Source organism: Panicum hallii, unplaced genomic scaffold (genome assembly GCF_002211085.1).
Source record: "Panicum hallii strain FIL2 unplaced genomic scaffold, PHallii_v3.1 scaffold_46, whole genome shotgun sequence".
In the NCBI taxonomy this organism is placed as follows: domain Eukaryota; kingdom Viridiplantae; phylum Streptophyta; class Magnoliopsida; order Poales; family Poaceae; genus Panicum; species Panicum hallii.
In genome coordinates, this window is record NW_020356188.1 from 102,890 (window position 1) to 117,901 (window position 15,012).

Here is a 15,012-nt window from a genome sequence, read left to right on the forward strand (position 1 = left end):
GTGCTTAGCCGATAAATACGTTCTCTATTGAATGTGCCTATCCGACTCTTGACTAGAGTGTTAACCGAAGTAATTAGTGTTTGATTGGTTCGATTTTACCAACAAAACAACCGATTGACGTATAGCCAACGCGGTTGTCTAGATTGGACTGGGTCAATTAGGGCACTAACATTGGATCGGACCGATAGGGTGGTTAACATCGGCCGAGGGGCTTTTGCCGGCAGGGAAGAAGTCAAAAGGCTTATGGCCGATAGGGTTACGCCTATCAAAAATTGGCCGAACTAGTAGTCGATTACTAAGCCTAGTTACAAAGGTATATCAACTAAGTAGTCGATACATAAGGTATGACCAAGATCTTTATATAGAAAGGGCTCTAGCAAGATTGCAATCAAAACCAAGGTAAAGGCATAAGCATCTATATAATTGAAGGTTAACCAAACATCACAAACATTAAGGACTACACAGCACATGAGCAAAACCTGACGGGTAACTTCAGAAATTCATACCTAGATGCCTAACCTACCAAGGATGTTGTTCTTCAACAACTTGGAAAGATTATATAAATGAATTGTAATTCATTGCAATTGGAGCAGTACAACTACAGATACGAATTTAACCCTAACAAGTATAGGCAAAAGTCTAAAGCAAGATTTTTCTACTAACACATATAAAATTATACACATACTGCATAGATTTATTCACAAGGATTCCATAACATCTTCATTTGACATTTTACAATTTTTATATCATTTCCTACGGATTTTATAAGTTAGCTGCTTTGCACACATGAAATAATAAAAGAGTTTCGCAGAGAGGCCCTCGGTTTCTCACCGACGGTGATGGCGAGTTCCATCTGCTGCAGTTCATTGCAGTCGTGACGAGGGACATGACGGGGTCGCCGGATGTGGGGTCGTCGTCGTTGTTATTGTGCTGCGGTTGTGCTTGCGTGAGGGAACATGTTGACACGGCCAGGAACTTTCCCTCTCCGGATCAATCGCGCACGAACGCAAGGAAAGAGATGCACAGTAATTTCAGCGATGAACGCCCCGGTCGCAACGACGGCCAAGAGCTAGCCTCCTCGCTATGATCCGCAAGACCCGCTCGACGTCGCCATGAGCCAATCGCTCGTCCGGGCAACACGGCCTCACCCATGCAGATCAGCGCCACGCACCACTTCCTTAACTAACTTCAACCATGGCCGCTGAAGCTTCCCTGCAGCTCACGCACGATCCGGTCCACCAGCGCGCTATGACCCGCACTGCCGGACCCGCTCTTGCACCGCGCCTATGCGCATCCACACTGTGCTACGCCAGCACACGCCGCCACCAACTCGCCCGGCACGCGCACCACAGCCTTCGCGCCCACTCCCGCACCTCGCGCGCTTGCGCCGAGCCATCGGCTCACGTGTGCTCCTGCGCATCCGCGCGCCTGAGCCGCATCAGCGCCCTTGGCTGCGCTGCTCGCTCTCACCACCGCTGTTCTGCGCGCCGGCGCTCTCCGCCTTGGGTCACCACCGGCCCGCCTGCCGCTTGGGCTACGGCCGCCTGCCGCAGCCGCGCTCACACCTGCGGCCGTACCGAACCGCGCCTGCTCGGCCTCCGCTTGCTCACGCCACGCGCGCCTGCATGCCCGCGAGCCGCTCCTGGGCCTGCTGCTCGCCCGCCTGTGCTGCCGCTCGCCTCCCGCGATGCCCGCTGCCGCGCAATCCCCGCTCCTGTGCGCCCCGCCGAGCCAGGCCGCCGCCGCGCCTGCGCCGGCTCGCTCCCACGCGGGCCTATCCACGCCGTACGCCGCTCCATCCTGGCCTCCCACGCGCCAACCATGCGGCCGCGCCCACCTGGACGCCGCTCCGCTAGCGCCACGCCCTGCCTCAGCGCCCGACCGAGCCACCGCTCGCTCCACCAGCCGCGTGCTCCGCGCACTGCCGCTGCCCGCTTCGGCTTCCGGTCGCCCCGCGCCTGGGCCGCACGCTCCGCCCGCGTGGGCCGCTCGCCGCCCGGGCTGGCCCCGCTCCGCGCGCCCCCAAGCCGCTGGTCACCCCGCGCGCCACCGCCAGGGGCCCACCACCGCCTGCCCCGGACGGCCGCGCTTCGGCCTTGCGCGCGCGCCGCCCCGCTCAGGCCCGCAGGCGCCGCGTACGCTTGGAGTCGTGCCCACCGCCTCGCCTCCAACTCCTGTGCGCGCTCCCGCCTAGGCCGTGCCTCCGCCCCGACCCGGCGCCGCACCAGCGCCTGGGCCCGCTCGCCCAGCTTGCTCCCGCGCCTGGAGCTGGCTCGCCCGCTGTCGCCCGGGCAGGAGCGCCCCTGGGCGCCGCCCTGCGCTGCCTGTGCCGTGGAGGAGAGAGAGAGGGAGGGGCCGGTGGAGTTAAGGATTGGGGGCAGAGCAAAGTGTCGCCGGTGGAAGAGAAAAGGAAGGGGAAAACGGAATTGGACCGAACGGCCGCCGGTGGGAAAAGAGATAAGGCGCTAGAGGAGGAGCTGAGGGGTAGTGACGCGTGGAATTCTTGCAGCAGGATGTGGCAAGGATGGTCGGCACAGTGGCGGCTGCAGAGCAGAAACTGAGCAGCGCCAGGGGAAGAAGAGAAAGGGGATTTCCCAAGGACTCGTTTGTAATTTTATAGAATTACAGGGACCTCTTGGTAAAAACAAATTTACCCACTGTTCTAGGGCTCAAACAAAAATGTGATCAAAATGAAAGTTATACAACTTTTCAAACTCTACAACTTTGTTTTAGGGTTTGAACTCCAAAACTCAAAATATGAAGTTTTATTTTAAGACTTGGACTAAATTTGAATTTTATAACATCTTTGTCATTGTTAGTATAAATTATATATAACCTTGGGTCTATTCGCAAATTGCTAAGTAAGTCATGATTACTTACATTATTACCTTTTTACTTTTAGTAATTTTGGAAAGTTACTTTTGTAAATCACCTATTTTGCATAAAAGGACTTGTTCTTTTATAAAATTACATAAATACCCTTATTTTTACAACTTTACCCAAAATTTTTTTATACACTTCAACACATACATTTTAAGTACAACTATTGGATAAATATATAATTTTTACAGGGAGTAGATTAAGAAAAATATATTTGCAAAACCACCCTTCTCTTATTTTGAAGTTACCTTCTGTCCAATTACATTTTACAAAAACAACCCTAGATTTTTCTGTAATTATAAAAATACCCTTTTTACTTAAGATTTTCAAGAACTTCACACAAACACACAAAAGTTTTACACTAACAAGCATACACTTCACACTATCAAAATATAAGTCTAGCATTACAAACACATGAACTGTCACAGCCTCCCCCCCTAAAAAGAATCTCGTCCCGAGATTCGGACGAAAGACTCTTAAAGGAAGAGAAGCAAATCACCCATCAAATACGGCAGGAAACAAACACACCAGAGAAGTAAAAGTCGTTGGAGTATGATGAGATAGGTGTAACGAGAGCATGGATAGATCGTATACGGATGAGTTTAACAAGAGAAGAGAGAGAAAGGTGATCAAGTTCTCATAGATTTGAGATCACAATCATGAAGATGAGAAATGTCGGTGACATTCTTCACAAAACAAATGGATAGCAATTGAGGATAATACAAGAGATGGATAGATGATGGTTGAAACACTTCTGCTCAAAGTTTATTTCCTAAATGATTTAGATAATGTTGATTGCAAGATATGCCTACTTATACTGATGCAATCAAGGGATAATGACAAAATGCTCTAGCTCAAAGTACAATGCTTGGTATATTTAACCACGAACATGATGCACTGTTGAGATGCATGATTGCAATGATGATGCAATACGAGAATGGAGGATTCAATGCACGATCAAGATGATGTATAAGACACAATGCAATTTTCATGATGCTAACCAAATGATGCATACCCTCATGAGTTGATGATGCACATGACTCGCGTCTTACAACCGTTCTTTCGTAACTAACACCTGGGTAGTTCTATATCCTTAAGCGAGGATTAAAAGTTAGGACACTAGTAAGGTTGCATAAAAAGAGATTGCAGTGGGGTTACGTCACATAGACCTAGTCACCAGTGCGCTCCTAATGGCTCAATCATGTGGCTGCAGCGCACATGAGGCCTTAGGTTCCGACACGGCATCATGGTCATGTGATTAAACACCACCACAAAAGAAGAATAGCAATCCTGTAGTGCCAACAGCAACAAGATAGCTCTTAGGAAACCGAAGACAACTCAAAACTGTACTAAGGACACACCCGTTAGTCAGTCTACGGATCTTTCGATGATGATGCAACACCATGCACTATCTAGAGATGGCCTTTATTATGATGCATGACTTTTGCCGGGAGGATTGTATTCAGAAAGTAATTATGGTCATACATCTTTTTAATTTATCCAAAATCATCTGAGCAAAAAAATTTGAAGGTGCAACGTTCAGATGTTGCAACTGGAATAGCCAACAAGATACGGTACAACATCAGAAGAGGACAGATAAATCACTAGATGATGGATTGAAGGGTTTGATGATAACCATCAAGGTTTAACCATCAAAGGAGAAGTTCAATGGTTCTGCCGAAACAGATTTAAAGCAAAATCAAGGATTTGATTTGGCTGTCAAGCTAAGATTGGTGATAGGGTCCAAACATAACCCAATCCACTTGATTCACCAAAGACTGCTTTAACACTAAGTTAATCTAGCATATTACGTTAACTCCTACAACACAAAGTCTAGGCAGGCATTTAGATACAAACACATGTTTCAGTACATCAACATAACAAACAAGACAATCAAAGCAATCCAAGATGACATGATGCATGCACATTTCTACACGTCCTCACAAACAAAAATAACTGCCAAGTAACCTTGGTCTTACGTGGTTAGTTACGGTGGCATAATATAAATACGTCTCTCCCTATAATAGCTAGTCGTTCTTACGTTCAAACTTACGCAACGAGGTTAGTGTACCTGCAGAAAACCACAAGATATATGTATACCGAACCTTTCATGCCAGCATGTCATGAAAGCGTCCCCAATCATTACTGTTCACTATAGAAACAGCATCTGTACAATTACCGCCGTACAGACAACGTTAAATACGTTATCGAGATAACGTATTCACGGGGGATACCGCAAAATGCGGGGGTATGAACTGCGATCGCCGTACCCTGCGCCGAACCATATACTCCCAATGTAGTCAACCGAGGTTGGTACATTGGCAGCATCTCAAGTAGGCCACTGCTTGAGAAACAGCGTTCGGTTCGCATCACCGACGGGAAGGCCAAGCTCCCTCAGTTGGCTGAGGATCCTTACCTTCTTACCTTACCATCGAAAATGTCGTTACAAAAAGTAAAGTTGGGTTGTGCATGAATTTAAGTTTTGACAGAAAAATAATGCTGGTAGTTAGGGTTATATATACATATATTATAGCCACCTCTAGTTCCCTTAAACATCACCCTAGGGCTTTACATACCATACATAATCCTTAACGAATCCAACGTAGTTTTGCCAAATATATTGTTGGTCAAACTTTTATACTGAAAGCATTTTTAAGGTAAAATGTATCTCCAGGGTAACCTTATAGCTCTGATACCAGTTGTGACAGAACCAATCTGAATTATACCGGCTCAAGTACGCGAGTCCACTTCCAAGGGCTCCAACGTGCTTCAAACGGTATAATCCCTTGGCCTGTCGGGTAACGTCCCGATAAACCACCGATACACAGGATCAAATAAGGTTACCTCCCACGAAGGTGAGTCCAGAGATACATTTACCATCACATTTTATATAACAGGGAATTACATTACAAGAGTTTATAAAAGTAGTACAAAGTTTTCAAACTTAGAGAAAACAATACAACTGTTTAAACTATGATTTTTAGCAGCGGAAAAACATACGCGATGATCTACAGCACGTCGACAAGACGGATGTCATGCTAAGCCTGGGCACGACATCACTCGACATCACCAGTGCTGGCCGGGGACGGATCCCATTCCACGGACCAATCCTCTGGAAGAGCACAGGGCCAAGGCAAGGAAAGAGTAGGGTCTTCATAGATATCACCTGAAAAATATTCAACTAGCAAGGCTGAGTATACTAATACTCAGCAAGGCTTACCCGTCTCATGGTATACTTAGCCATGTAACTAGACTTATGAAGGCTTTTAGCTTTGGGTAGAGTTTTCAGCTGAAAAGCAACAAAGAGTAGATCCTTACTTTCAACTTTTAGCTTTCAGATTCTAGTGGATTAACCATTCTAGGTAAGCACCTATAATTACTCAAACATGGTAGAATCTTTAATCAAATATCATCTTTGATAATCATAAGGTTGCTCTTGTTACTCTATGTGGTAAAGGGATCAAGCAGTCTCATTCATCGTGAGAGGCGGACGATTCCTGAATCGAGATTCAACCTTGCAAGGTAAACCTAACACACACGCTTGGAACACCACAGGGTCGTTCCGAAGCAACCGTTTACCTTTCATTCCGACTCGTGGATCAGATCCACCACAAGCGACTGCAGGTCATACGCACTTCCAAAGTGCAGGATGTACGTCTGTAGCGCGACTACAAAACCCGTACTCCTGGTTGCCCAGCAACACGTATGCCTACACGTCGAACAGAGTAACCAAAAGAAGCAAATACATGTGGTGGGGGTATGTCCACTCCTCGGGCCGATCGGTTACTAGGCTTACCGCTTACCATATTTCACGGCATGTGGCTAGTACTTTCAAACGCTTAACCACCGCTACCACACACTGCGACCTTATCAAATTCCACAACACAGACGGGGTATCATCTCAACCATGATACCTTACAACTCCCGTCCGTCATCCTTATAGTGATAACAGGAATGTAAACATTACAACTCCTATATCGCGCGAGTGACAGGAAATCACTCGACTTCTACCGGTCCTATAAGCAGAGCAGCTAGTCGACTCAAGTTCTAGTGTTCAATACATTGGTTCCTAGAACAATGCAACTAAAGTTTCCACACAACTCCTACGAACTTAATGCATACAGATATACATAAATAATATAGGTTGCAGTGTAGTAAAGTAGGGGTTATGTCCGGGGCTTGCCTTTATTGGTGGGTCTGAAGTTAGTAAGTCAATATCTTCCGAACTTTGGTTCGGGGCTTCAGATAATCCCGCGATGAAGTTCCCGGGGTCTTCAGAATAACTTCCTTCTGGTTCCGGGATTAGTTGGTAATTTCCGTCGGCGAGAGTGGTCGAATCTATATGATATGCAAGATGGAGTTTAATGATTGCATACACTTTCATTTCAATTCACGATAAAGTTGCAATCCAAATAAAAGAACATTACATTTCAACAAACAACCTAACTACCCTGTACTGGGCAGTCATTTATCGAGTATTAACTAAACTAACTAGTCTCGTTAGGCAACAGGGGGTTACCCTAAACATCCATACTAACTTCGTTAGGTAGCATGTTTGATTATCTAATTGGTTGGTGTATAGGTCTTGGTCTTAACCGATGAGGATGCATCAGGTTTAGCCGATTGACGTGCTTTGGTTATGTCTAACAGAGGCGTGCCTACTGTGCGATCTTACTGATCCAAGGTTGTGTACTTTGGTCTGGGTAGCCGATTGACAGGTGTACTGGTTTTCTGATTGATCGATGAAAACATCGATCACTTTAGCAGAGGGATGGTTCCTAAAACAGCTGTGTCCTAACTAATCTGTGTGAGCATCGGCGTACTTAACTGATCACGTGCGTATCAGCATAGCGGATCCATGCTTTAGCAAAACTAGTCGATCGGTGATTTGACCTTCTAGCCGATTTAGTGTATCGGCGCATTCACCGATTTATACATCGGGTAGAATTAGTCGAGTGATGTATCGGCATAGCTAGTTGATTAGTGCGAGTAACTAGCCGATAGTGTATTGGTAGACTAGTTGAACTATGTATCCGTACGGTTTGGGCCTCGGCGTGCTCAGCCGATTGGTGGGTCGGCTATGTAGCTGGTTTTCATCCTTAATGTTCTCCTACATCTATTAGGGTACATCAGCCGTGTAGCTGATTGTCCTATTATGCACTAACTGTGCCTTATTGAGATGCGCTTAAGTGTTAACCTAGATAAATAGGTGTGGTTGCATCGACTTGATCACGTCAGTACAACAATCAATTGTCATACAGCCGATGGGGTTACTTAAGTTAGACCTATTTCAAGAATTAGATGTAACAGAACACTAATATTAAACTAGGTTAGTGAGACCATAAGTGCAGAATTAGACTAAAGAGGATGTGGTTGAGGGTATATAACCGGTAAGCATATAGCCAATCTCTCAGCCGATAAATCGGCTGATAACAGTGTGTGGATAAGGATAGGAAAACTAAGGATTGACCGGCCATATTTGACCGCCAGGGGAAACAACTGGAATCGGCTTAGATCAAAGGGTAACAGAACTCTAAGATTGTGTGTGCATTGACTATGTACAGACGATATGTTAGCTAAATCGGATGGCTAGTTAATCACTATGCGCATCGGCATAGCCAAAATGTATTCTTAACAAACTAGTCAACCTGTGAACATCAGCATGCTAGCCGATCAGGGTATGTAACTAGTTGATTGTGCATTAGTAAACTAGTCGACAGTGTGAACATCGGTCGAGCTAATATGTGCACATGCGTTAGATTTTGTGAATCGACATAAGTAGCCGATTCCCTATGCTGTACTGGCTGTGCTTAGCCGATAAATACGTTCTCTATTGAATGTGCCTATCCGACTCTTGACTAGAGTGTTAACCGAAGTAATTAGTGTTTGATTGGTTCGATTTTACCAACAAAACAACCGATTGACGTATAGCCAACGCGGTTGTCTAGATTGGACTGGGTCAATTAGGGCACTAACATTGGATCGGACCGATAGGGTGGTTAACATCGGCCGAGGGGCTTTTGCCGGCAGGGAAGAAGTCAAAAGGCTTATGGCCGATAGGGTTACGCCTATCAAAAATTGGCCGAACTAGTAGTCGATTACTAAGCCTAGTTACAAAGGTATATCAACTAAGTAGTCGATACATAAGGTATGACCAAGATCTTTATATAGAAAGGGCTCTAGCAAGATTGCAATCAAAACCAAGGTAAAGGCATAAGCATCTATATAAATGAAGGTTAACCAAACATCACAAACATTAAGGACTACACAGCACATGAGCAAAACCTGACGGGTAACTTCAGAAATTCATACCTAGATGCCTAACCTACCAAGGATGTTGTTCTTCAACAACTTGGAAAGATTATATAAATGAATTGTAATTCATTGCAATTGGAGCAGTACAACTACAGATACGAATTTAACCCTAACAAGTATAGGCAAAAGTCTAAAGCAAGATTTTTCTACTAACACATATAAAATTATACACATACTGCATAGATTTATTCACAAGGATTCCATAACATCTTCATTTGACATTTTACAATTTTTATATCATTTCCTACGGATTTTATAAGTTAGCTGCTTTGCACACATGAAATAATAAAAGAGTTTCGCAGAGAGGCCCTCGGTTTCTCACCGACGGTGATGGCGAGTTCCATCTGCTGCAGTTCATTGCAGTCGTGACGAGGGACATGACGGGGTCGCCGGATGTGGGGTCGTCGTCGTTGTTATTGTGCTGCGGTTGTGCTTGCGTGAGGGAACATGTTGACACAGCCAGGAACTTTCCCTCTCCGGATCACTCGCGCACGAACGCAAGGAAAGAGATGCACAGTAATTTCAGCGATGAACGCCCCGGTCGCAACGACGGCCAAGAGCTAGCCTCCTCGCTATGATCCGCAAGACCCGCTCGACGTCGCCATGAGCCAATCGCTCGTCCGGGCAACACGGCCTCACCCATGCAGATCAGCGCCACGCACCACTTCCTTAACTAACTTCAACCATGGCCGCTGAAGCTTCCCTGCAGCTCACGCACGATCCGGTCCACCAGCGCGCTATGACCCGCACTGCCGGACCCGCTCTTGCACCGCGCCTATGCGCATCCACACTGTGCTACGCCAGCACACGCCGCCACCAACTCGCCCGGCACGCGCACCACAGCCTTCGCGCCCACTCCCGCACCTCGCGCGCTTGCGCCGTGCCATCGGCTCGCGTGTGCTCCTGCGCATCCGCGCGCCTGAGCCGCATCAGCGCCCTTGGCTGCGCTGCTCGCTCTCACCACCGCTGTTCTGCGCGCCGGCGCTCTCCGCCTTGGGTCACCACCGGCCCGCCTGCCGCTTGGGCTACGGCCGCCTGCCGCAGCCGCGCTCACACCTGCGGCCGTACCGAACCGCGCCTGCTCAGCCTCCGCTTGCTCACGCCACGCGCGCCTGCATGCCCGCGAGCCGCTCCTGGGCCTGCTGCTCGCCCGCCTGTGCTGCCGCTCGCCTCCCGCGACACCCGCTGCCGCGCAATCCCCGCTCCTGTGCGCCCCGCCGAGCCAGGCCGCCGCCGCGCCTGCGCCGGCTCGCTCCCACGCGGGCCTATCCACGCCATACGCCGCTCCATCCTGGCCTCCCACGCGCCAGCCATGCGGCCGCGCCCACCTGGACGCCGCTCCGCTAGCGCCACGCCCTGCCTCAGCGCCCGACCGAGCCACCGCTCGCTCCACCAGCCGCGTGCTCCGCGCACTGCCGCCGCCCGCTTCGGCTTCCGGTCGCCCCGCGCCTGGGCCGCGCGCTCCGCCCGTGTGGGCCGCTCGCCGCCCGGGCTGGCCCCGCTCCGCGCGCCCCCAAGCCGCTGGTCACCCCGCGCGCCACCGCCAGGGGCCCGCCACCGCCTGCCCCGGACGGCCGCGCTTCGGCCTTGCGCGCGCGCCGCCCCGCTCAGGCCCGCAGGCGCCGCGTACGCTTGGAGTCGTGCCCACCGCCTCGCCTCCAACTCCTGTGCGCGCTCCCGCCTAGGCCGTGCCTCCGCCCCGACCCGGCGCCGCACCAGCGCCTGGGCCCGCTCGCCCAGCTTGCTCCCGCGCCTGGAGCTGGCTCGCCCGCTGTCGCCCGGGGCAGGAGCGCCCCTGGGCGCCGCCCTGCGCTGCCTGTGCCGTGGAGGAGAGAGAGAGGGAGGGGCCGGTGGAGTTAAGGATTGGGGGCAGAGCAAAGTGTCGCCGGTGGGAGAGAAAAGGAAGGGGAAAATGGAATTGGACCGAACGGCCGCCGGTGGGAAAAGAGATAAGGCGCTAGAGGAGGAGCTGAGGGGTAGTGACGCGTGGAATTCTTGCAGCAGGATGTGGCAAGGATGGTCGGCACAGCGGCGGCTGCAGAGCAGAAACTGAGCAGCGCCAGGGGAAGAAGAGAAAGGGGATTTCCCAAGGACTCGTTTGTAATTTTATAGAATTACAGGGACCTCTTGGTAAAAACAAATTTACCCACTGTTCTAGGGCTCAAACAAAAATGTGATCAAAATGAAAGTTATACAACTTTTCAAACTCTACAACTTTGTTTTAGGGTTTGAACTCCAAAACTCAAAATATGAAGTTTTATTTTAAGACTTGGACTAAATTTGAATTTTATAACATCTTTGTCATTGTTAGTATAAATTATATATAACCTTGGGTCTATTCGCAAATTGCTAAGTAAGTCATGATTACTTACATTATTACCTTTTTACTTTTAGTAATTTTGGAAAGTTACTTTTGTAAATCACCTATTTTGCATAAAAGGACTTGTTCTTTTATAAAATTACATAAATACCCTTATTTTTACAACTTTACCCAAAATTTTTTTATACACTTCAACACATACATTTTAAATACAACTATTGGATAAATATATAATTTTTACAGGGAGTAGATTAAGAAAAATATATTTGCAAAACCACCCTTCTCTTATTTTGAAGTTACCTTCTGTCCAATTACATTTTACAAAAACAACCCTAGATTTTTCTGTAATTATAAAAATACCCTTTTTACTTAAGATTTTCAAGAACTTCACACAAACACACAAAAGTTTTACACTAACAAGCATACACTTCACACTATCAAAATATAAGTCTAGCATTACAAACACATGAACTGTCACAGCAACAAAAATTGAAGGGCTTATATGTAAAATAGTTGAAGTGTAAAAGTAATTTTCATGTTTATTTAAGGGTTAAAGTGTAAGAATACAAGTCATCATGACATTCTATGAAAACTTACAAACATATCCAAAATTTGATCAATATTATTTTGGTAAAGACAAAGGTAATTCAAATTCCATCTTTATTTAAAAATTTAACATAAAAAGCTGTAAACTTTGAGTTTTTGAACTTGAGCCCTAAAGCAAATTTTAGTGAGCCCTAAAACTCTACAACTTTCATTTTGGCACTTTCCCATTTGATCTTTATATCAGTGAGAAATTTTAGTTTACCGAGAGGTCCTTGAACTTTCTGGAAATCTCAAACAAGTCCCCCGGACCTCCTCCCCTCTCTTCTTCTTCCTCGCGCACGTGCCTCCCCTGCTCTGCTCGCCTGCCGCCGGCAGTGCTTCGCCTCTGGCCGCCGCTCTGCCGTCGCCGCCACGCCACCTCCTGCTGGATTAACCCCCACGCGTCATCCTCTCCTCGACCCCGGTGCTCTTTGCCCCCTTGTTGCCCTCTTCCGCGCACGCCACGGCGACCCGAACCGCCCGCCGGCCGCCACGCACCTCATCGCCGTCGCCATCTCCTGCTTGCCCGCGTAATGCCCCTCCTGGCTCTAAGGCAGGCTCAGCCGTTGCATTGCGACTTGCTTCACTTCTCCGAACGCCCTAAGCCGTAGCATTTTGTCTTCTTTGAGCTTGAGCTCTCACCGGACCTCCACCGCCCTTGCTGTCCACCATCGCCAGCCACCCTCGCTCCATCTAAACTCCAATCCAAAGCTGCTAAAGCACCACGTGACCCATTGGTGCTCTCTAGCCCGATCAATTTCACCCTCTCGCGCCCGAGCTTCGTCTTCCATAGCTTCGGCTACCTCGAGCTTCGCCGCCGCCTTCGGTTTACCGTGGACAGCTCACTCCGAGCGTTTCCGCGCCGCCGCGACCTATTGGCCAGCACTACATCATCACTGTGAAGCTCTACAGCCACTTCGTAGGGTCTCTAGTGCCCTGCATCGCTCTCCCGACGCTCGCCGGCATCCATCCCCGCCACCGCCGCCACTGTCTTCATCGGTCACCCCTAATCCGAAGTGTATACTTCCAATTGACAGCATCACCACCATCCCCACGTCTCACTGATGCTTGCGCGCAGGTTCTTCGCCGGTGTTGGCCGCCGGAGCACCGCCGTCGTCGTCGACCCCTTCGCCGCCGCTTCGGGCTCTCGTCGGGATTCCCTTTTCTGACCACCACGACCCTCAACACGTGGTGCATTCGAACCCCCGTGAGCCCCTGAGACTTTCTCTGCCCTCGGACCTCGCCGCCGGTGATCCTCCTCGTCGGAACATGGCCATCCCCTCCCCGTTCCCCTTCTGTCTCTAGCCCAGGGATCTCGGGTTAGAAGAATTAGAAACCCAGGGGGCTATCTGCAAAACCGTAGACTCATGTGAATAGTGCTAAAAGGACCCCTTTGTGTTATTTTGATGCAAACTTTGAAATTCTGTATCAATTCAAGGAAAAATCACAAAATTACAAACTAAAATTTGTCAGAATCCTATTTTTAAGATCTACAGCTTTACTTAAAGGATGAACTTCAGTTTCTGAATATTTTGTGATCTAATTTAAAGGTTAAATTTAGTTAGTTGTAGGCTTAGAAAATGCATAGTAATTGATAAAAAATGATAAAAATGTGAAACCAGTTGTGTTAATTTTCTTTTAACATGTAGAATTTAAGAAAAATAATTATCCTATTATTTAAGTACTATTTTCTTAATGTACAAGTTTAATTATGAATAAATCATAATTAACCTTATAGAATTAATATCTATAGATTTTTAAATGCTCAAAAGTTATGAAAATGTTCTAGGGTTCTGTTTTTAAAAATAATATAACCTGTCATTAAATTACCAACCTAGGCTTATGTGTCAAACAACAAAAATAAATTGGACATATTATAATAAGTCCATAATTTAATATTAACCTAGGGTTCATGTAAATACTTGGTATAGCAAATAAATAAAGCTATTTAATATGGTTATTGGAAACCCACCCCAACCTGTTACCCTATGCCACTAGTTAGATACTTAGTGTAATTAACCCTGCTGTCTAATGTATCTAGATAAAATAAGTAATACCCGATAAATGACTGCCCAGTGCAGAACTAAATGATATATATAATAAGTAATTTCTACTTTTCTTGGATTGCAACTTTATTGTGAAATAACATAAAAGAATATGCATCCTTCAACTTATAGTTTTGCACATCATGTAGACTCGACTATTCTCGCCGACGGTGATTACGAAGTGGTTCTGGAACAAGGAGTAGAACCAGCTGAAGACCCCGGGAACGCCATCAAAGGTCTAACTGAAGCTCCAAACCAAAGTTCGGAAAACTTTGATCTTACTACCCTCAGCCTTACGCAAGAAGGCAAGCCCCGGACATAACCCATTATTTTATTTACACTGCAATCTATATTTATTTATATATTTCTATGCATTAAGTTCTTAGGGATTGCATGGAACCCTAGTTGCATAATTCCAGGGACCGTTGTACTGAACACTAGAACTTGAGTTCGAATAGCTGCTATGTTAATAGGACCGGTAGAAGTCGAGTGATTGCCTGTCACTCGCGAGCTTTATAGGAGTTGTGATATTTACATTCCTGCAATCATTATAAGGATGACGGACGGGAGTTTTGGTAAGGTATCATGGTTGAGGTGATACCCCGTCTGTGTTGTTGAAATTGATAAGGTCGCAGTGTGTGTTAGCAGTGGTTAAGCATTTGAAAGTACTAACCACATGCCGCGAAATATGGTAAGCGGTAAGCCTAGTAACCAATCGGCCCGAGGAGTGGACATACCTCCCACCACTCGTATTTTGGTTCTTCCTGTTACTCGATTCGACGTGTAGGAATACGTGTTGCAAGGGCAACCAGGAGTACGGACATGTAGTCGCGCTACAGGCGTACGTCCTGCACTTTGGAAGTGCGT